General features: G+C 58.0%; 1 pseudogene; it reads left to right on the forward strand.

Moving 5' to 3' along the window:
• Nucleotides 1–583: 583 nt before the first annotated feature.
• LOC112411187 (elongin-B pseudogene) lies at nucleotides 584–940 on the forward strand (annotated as a pseudogene).
• The last annotated feature ends 6,200 nt before the right edge of the window (nucleotides 941–7,140 follow it).

Below are 7,140 nucleotides of genomic sequence, written 5' to 3' on the forward strand. Positions count from 1 at the left end.
CAGCGAGGGGATATACGGACCAGTGGATGGCCGTGGCGGGGGCCGGGTGGGCGTGACAGGAGAGCAGGCCTGGTGAGCACCCCTGGGCTGGACAGATGTCTGTGTCCAGGCCACATGCTGGGATCCCGGGGGGTGGAGTCCATGAGATGGGAGGCGTCTTGGGTAAGGTCATGTATTCCTTTGCCAGGGCTGCTCTGACACAGTACTGCAAACCGGGCGGCTTAAACAACTGACATTTGTCTGGAGGCCAGAAGCTTGAGATCAGTGTGTTGGCAGGACTGGCTCCTCCCAAGGGCCCCAAGGAAAGAATCTGCCCCAGGCCTCTCTCCTTGGCTTGTGGATGGCCGCCTTCTACCTGAGTCTCTTCTCTCTGTGCATGTGTCTGTGTCCACGTGTCCCCCTTTTGTAAGGACATCATCTTGGAGTAGAGCCCGCCTTAAGGACCTCACTTTAACTACGACCTCTACAAAGACCTTGTCTCCAAACAAGGTCACACTCTGAGATACTTGGGGTTAGGACCTCAACATGTGAATCTGGAAGCGCGGCCGCGCCAGCGCATCAAGGGGAAGCGGCAGCAGCCGTGATGGACGTGTTCCGCGTGACCTGGCGCCACAAGCCCACCATCTTCACAGACGCCAAGGAATCGAGCACCGTGTTCGAGCTGAAACGCATCGTCGAGGGCATCCTCAAGCGGCTGCCGGAGGAGCAGCGGCCGTACTAGGACAACCAGCTTTCGGATGATGTCAAGACACTGGGCGAGTGTGGCCTCACCAGCCAGACAGCACAGCCTCAGGCCCCAGCCACTGTGGGGCTAGCCTTCAGGGCACGTGAAGCCTTTGAGGCCCTGTGCATCGAGCCCTTCTCCAGCGCACGCGAGCTTCTGGCTGTGACAAAGCCGCAGGACTCAGGAAGCCGCGCCAATGAACAAGCCGTGCAGTGAGAGACCACTCCACTCCCCCCCGCGATAAGAGACTTGGGTGTCCCCCCAAAACACTGTGAATTTGGGTGGGGGGCACACTTCAACCTAGAACAGGTCACTTTGAGCTCAGGGCAAGGATGGGACAGGGAGGTAGCTGTGGAGAGCTTCCTGCCTGGTCCAGCCCGCGGGAGGGCAGACAGAAAGCCCCGGGGACTCAGGAAGCAGCAGCTCTTGGGGGACAAGCACGGGGCCGGCTTTCGGCTGCTGGCACCTGGCTGAGACGCTGGGAGCCTCGAGCAGGGCCTGGCAAAGCCGGGCGGTACCAGCCAGGGACGCAGGCCCAGCTGGCTGGGCCGGAGAAGGCTTCCTGTGGAGTCGCAGCCTTTGAAACCTTGACTAATAAGGTTTTCTTCTCTTTCTAAGTTGAATGCATCAGTAGCTTGGTATAGGATCCCATCTGTCCGCTCCACTGCTGCCAGTCGGATTCTAGGCCCCTGGCCAATTAAAAAAACCAAACCAACTTAGCATGAATCTGCTTGACAAATACTTTTGTGAGTGTTCTGTTTTCCCTCGGCAGAAGAGAGGCCTCTTGACTGCCCTTCTGGGTCCGGCTTCCAGAATAAATCTAGAATCCTGCAGCCAAGGAGCCTGGGTGGCGTTTGAATTAGTATCAGGAGGTGGAAAGCAACAAGGAGACGGCTGTCAGCTAAATGCAAGGAAGGCGTTTTCCACCACGTTGCTCAAGGTTGGAAAGGAGGATCCACAGCGCCCCGGGCCTGTTCCAGGTTTAGTACTTGGTCTGTGGTAGTGTGAGCTTCTCTTCACCTGGACGTCTCTCCCATGGGCCCCTTGAGCACAGTGCTCGACGCTTGTCATTAATAATTAACAACTTGTCATTAACTGTGGGACGATGAACAGGCGCCCAGGGAGGGAGCCAGGGCGTCACCAGGACTGGTCACCTATGGGTGTTCAATCTCTTGGTGGGACCCTGGGAGGACATCCACACCGCAGCTGGCTGATGGCAGCACCCTGGGATTCCCCAAGGCCGGACCCTGGAGGGTGTGTGTGTGGAGCGGTGGCAGGGGGCGGGGGAGGGGGATGTTTGCTGCTGGGCAGTCACCTGACTTCTCTGTGAGAGGGTGTGTGCCTAAAGGCGGGAGCTCATGAGGGCAGGCGCCACCCAGAGGCCAGGCTCCAGCAAAGAGTAAGCAGAATCCCTCGTGGGGGTCAGAAGAGTGGCTGCGAAAACAGCCACAAGAAGACGTCTTGCTCAGACAGAGCTCTTCCAGCAACAGGCAGACACAAAGGGGTCTGTGCCCGGCCCGCAGCTGAGCAGAGAAGGCCTTGGCTCCTGTGAGAGCGGGTGGCCCCCAGTAGCAGAGAGACAACATCTGTCAACAAAGGAGGCGGGCAGAGGACACTACACTGGGGGCCATTTCTGCAGGGGAGACACCTCACAGGACAGTCGACTTGTTAATATGCTCAACAAATCCCCAACAAACCCTGCTGTTTTTAGGACCCTCACCACGTTCTATCAGAGCCCTGGCCTGTGGTTCCCTGAATCCTCCAGGTCCGTGACCCCTCACCACAGGGCCTTTGCACACACGGCTCCCTCTGCTCCGGGGCTCTCTCCTCCCCTCCCCCAGCTGCCGACCTCTGTCTTTGGATGCCGACATGATCAGATGTCAGATCGAGCCTTCCTTTCCTGCCTTCCCTGACTCCTAGGCTGGCCCCGGGCCCTTCGTCCTGGGTTCTCACCAAACCTCACCACTTTCCCTCCGAGCGGGACTCCCAGCTTGATGCCACACTCGGAATCACGTGCCATGTGCCCGCCTGGCTGTAGGATTCCCGGGAGAGGGGACGCTGTCTTACTTGGTCACTCACTGTTTTGTCCCCAGGGGCCAGCACAGGCTTGGCCCACAGGCTTTCTCAAAGGAGTGATGCCACCAGAGCAGAAGCCTGTGCTCCTTGGAGTGGCCAGGACTCCTGACAAGGGGGTTCAGTGGTTTAGAGAGTGCTCCTAGACCCGGACCTGGGTTCGCATTTCCATCCTGCCATTGACTGACTTAGTGGTGGCTTTAGGTAAGTCAGGTAACCTCTCTCTCTGAGAGGTGGTGTCACCTGTTCCCTGAATAGGGCAGTGGGAGGAGTCGGTGAGAATGTAAAGGCCAAGGAGCCCCGGGTGCAGGGCCTGGCACGGGGCGGGCTTGGCTGCCAGTGGGGCCAGCGATCCTGCCAGTCCCTCCCTCTCTGCAGGCCTGTATGCTGTTTACCCTCGCCCCGGGGTGGGAGCAGGGGACCTCCTCTGGCTGCCCCGGAGCCACGCAAAGCGGCAGCTGCCCTGAGCTGGCCGGGCAGGCAGGGCCCCGTGGAGACCTGGAAGGCTCTGGGCTGCAGGCACAGTCGGTGGCAGTGGCTCCAGTCCAGCCCAATGACTCTGAGAGGAGCTACTGGCACTCACCACCGGCCCCTCTGCGTCCAGGGCCAGCGGAGCCTTTGGGAAGAACAAAGGGGGCTGGGCGCCCTGCAGGAAGCCGGCTACCTACGCCTGCCCGGACCCGCTGCCCCGGGAACCCATGGCTTCCCCAGAGCTGCTCAGACCCCAGGAGATGCCCAGCTGGGACGGAAGCCAGCAGCACAATCTCGAGGGGCTCACTTAACCTCTGGAGGCTCAGTTTCCTCATCTGTGGGTTGGGGGTGGAAATCCCTACTGTGTGCAAGGAGAAGACATTCACAAAACTGCCTGGCACGAAATAGGTCCTTAATAGTCTCGGTTCCTGACTCTCAGCCCACAACTTCCCTGTGCTGTCCCCTCACTTCCATCCTACAAGCAGGGTCCCTTTCTCTGGTCTTAGGAGAGGATCCCAATCCCCTTCTGACAGCAGAGTTCAGGCACAGAATGGCTTCTCCCCAGCAGGAGGCAGTGTTGATGAGAAAGACTTTGCCATTAGCCACAGGAACTGGGCAGTAACGGTGACATTTCAGGACTGGCTCTTGGGGCAAGAGATTTTCAGGCTGAATGTGACGAATGAGGGGTTGGGAGGAGGGGGAGTGAGGAGGGGCTGGTGTCCCCCAAAGATAAGGCGTGAAATCGCAGCTTCTCCACTTCCTGGCTGTGTGACCTTGGATAAGCCTCTTGACCTCTCTGAGCTTCCGCCTCTGAGAAATGTGGGTGGTAACTGGTGCTGATTCCTATCCCCCAGGACTGTTCTGAGGACCACATGGGCTCCATAGGTGAAGCCTTTAGGCTGGTGCCTGGCATGCAGCACGCCCTGCCCTTCCTAGTTGCCGCTGCTGCTGTGTTTACTTTCTATACCAGGAGCTGGTAGAGTGTTTGAAAAATTCATCAGCCCCAAAACCTCGTCTCCCCAGCAGCAGCAGCAGGGCTACGGGAATCCAGCTCGAGGCCTGGGGAGGGGCAGACATTTCCAGATGCCTACCAACCTGGCTGCTTTGAGAAAATACCTAACTTTTTGCCCTTGGACTGGCCAACCGTGTTCACGGCTCGACTGGCTTCTAGAGAGAGTGGAGGCCCAGTGAGGCCGAGGGACTCGGCCAAGGTCACTGTGCCGCAGAACCTATGTTTCTCCGTAAGCCAAGCTGCCTTCTCCCAGTGCTGTTGGTGTGCTTGAGGGCCTGGCCGCTGAGAGCACTGGGGAGGGGGGAGCTCTGGACAGCCAGCATCTTGAGGCCACGGGACGGCTGGAATTTTCCAGGACCTGCCTACAGGAGCAGCGACCCTGGCCAACCTGCCAGTCTGTGCAGAGCTCCTGGCACCGACCCAGAGGCAGCTTCCAAACATTCTTAGGCGGAGGGCACTGGGAGGCGGCCCAGGCTCCCCGGGAGGGGAGCTGCCTGTCTCCGCCCAGAAGGCAGAGGGGGAAGGCTGACCAGGGCCTGGCGTGGAGAGGGAGATGGAGAGGGCACAGCTGGGTGACAGGCATCTCTGTCCCCATCTCCCCTTCCTGCAGACAAGCAGAAGGGCAAGACGAGGAGGGAAAGCAGGGAGATGGAGAGGGGGAGGGGAAAGAGAGACAAGGTAGGGGGCCCTCCTTGGCCGTTAAGCAGGAGTGAGGGAGGCGGCCTGGCTGTGTCCCCATGGATGTCATCTCACGCTGTCATGTCCCGGGAGCAGTGCTTTGCCCGTGAAATGGCCAGGGTTTCCTCCCCTCCCTCAATGCCACCTTCCTCTGGGGTTTGACACCATCCTGGTAGAAGAAGTAATTAGGTGACCAAGTGGCCACTATGGTGGCCACTCCAAGGGTCACACTCCTATGACCCTGTCCCAGGTGGGGCCCACCTCTCCTCCCCCAGGAAGCCTTCCTGGATTGCCCTCAGCTCCACTGAGCACCTTTACCCCTCTGGGCCCTGCCACACTCTAAGCAGTTGCCATGGGGCATATGGAGGGGTGGAGGGGCGGAGGGGGTGCAGGTCATTTTACATCCATGGAATAGTGGACCCTTCACAGTGAACCATCCAGTTCTGAGGGCCTGACGGTGTCCAAGCAGCTTCCCAAGTTCCCGGTCAGCATCCTGAGATGGACCAGTCTTGCCTCTGCGTGTGTCTGACACACTGGGGGCAGGGAAGGAGGGGGAAGGGAGGAAGAGACTTTGACTCTTTTCCTTAGGCTGATTTAGTGGCATGAATGATGCAAAATCGCCCTTCAGTACATTGAGTAAGAAAACAGCAATGCTGCCCCCATTTTTTCAGCACTTCTTACTTGCAGGGACCAGGCTAAGTGCCTCCTACGCATACACCTCTGAGGTGGGCCTGACACTGTCCCCACCTTACTAAACAGAGGCCTGGAAGTGGCCCAGGGTCTCACAGCCATGGCAGGAACTGGCTCCCAGCCAATGGGGAGCGTTCGAAGCCAGATGAACGACCAGCCCAGCCCCTGAATTCATCCCCGTTTCAGAGACCAGAAAATAGAGGCCAGTGAGTTCAATGACCACCTTGAGGTATCATGGGTAATCAGGTAGGTCTAGAGCCTGGGGTTCTTCCTCCTGACCGGGGACATTTCACTGGCTGCCTGCCACGAGTCGATCTGGCTGCCCGGAGCCCTGGGCTAAGAAGGATCCAGAAGCCATGTTTGGGCCCAGTGGGAAAGGGCACTGGGGTTGATTAGCAATGTCTGTCAAGGGTGTGGGCAGGGGAGCAGCGGCCTGCCTGTCACACGTTGCCCTGCTGGATTATATCCTGCTAGCCCTGAGCTGACGGACACCTTCCTACCCTGGCAGTCAAGACGTCAATTTGATTTCCCTGGGGGCCTTAGCCCATCGGTCCTAGAGCTACAGTCTGGGGGCTTCACGGAGGGACTTAGGGGACTGTGACAGCCTTTGAGAACCTGAGTGGGTGCTGGTGCATCCACTGGGCATTAGCGGTGATGCCCTGGTGCCCAAGGCTTTCTGCACTTTGGGTTTTAGCCTGAGCCACAGCAGGGAGAATGCTGGGGGTTTTAATAAACCTTTCCAGAGAACAGCTTTTGGAGCTGGTCTGTATTATCATAGAAGAACTGCCCTGGGATCTGAAGACGAGGAGGGCCATTCGGAATCTACTGCACCATTTTCATAAGAAGCCAAATGAAATTCAAGCTCCAGCTGCCTCTGGCTCCCAAACCATGACCTCGGGCTGCTTCTGCATCTCAGCGCTGCAATAATAAATCTTCCTCCGTGAAGCGTGCAGAGGTGCATTTCCCCGACCCGCTGTGGGTGTTGGGAGGCAGCGCAGGTCCTTGCGACATCGAGGGTATATTAACGTGTGTCAGAGAAAGGAAGGAACAAGTGTGCAAGTGTGGCACTGGACCTGCTTAGCTGTGCTGACCATATTGGCTAAAAAGAGTTCGTCTCGGAAATTGGTTTTCCACCTTTGTTTGTCCTACCTTACAGGGCTCAGGAAGCGGGAGCTCAGGGTCCTCATCCAGAACACAGGAATCTGGAAGTGGAAATGAACAGCAGAGTAAGAAAGGCAATGGTGTTGGTAATCACAGTGACGTGCCAGGTGCCACGCGCCGGGGGGCTGACCTCGTGCCAGGCTCTGTGCTAAGTGATTCAGGTTAATTTCTGCAACAGCCCCCTCAATGGGTGGTGTTACTAGTCACAGAGGAGAGGATGGAAGTCCAGACAGGGTACGTGACTTGCCGGGGGTCACACAGTCAGCAAGAGGCAGGGCTGGAATTATTGCCACTGGCTTCTAAAGCCTCTGCTACTAGACGCATCTGTGGT

This window comes from Neophocaena asiaeorientalis, unplaced genomic scaffold, assembly GCF_003031525.2.
Source record: "Neophocaena asiaeorientalis asiaeorientalis breed wild unplaced genomic scaffold, Neophocaena_asiaeorientalis_V1.1 scaffold78, whole genome shotgun sequence".
Taxonomy (NCBI): Eukaryota; Metazoa; Chordata; class Mammalia; order Artiodactyla; family Phocoenidae; genus Neophocaena; species Neophocaena asiaeorientalis.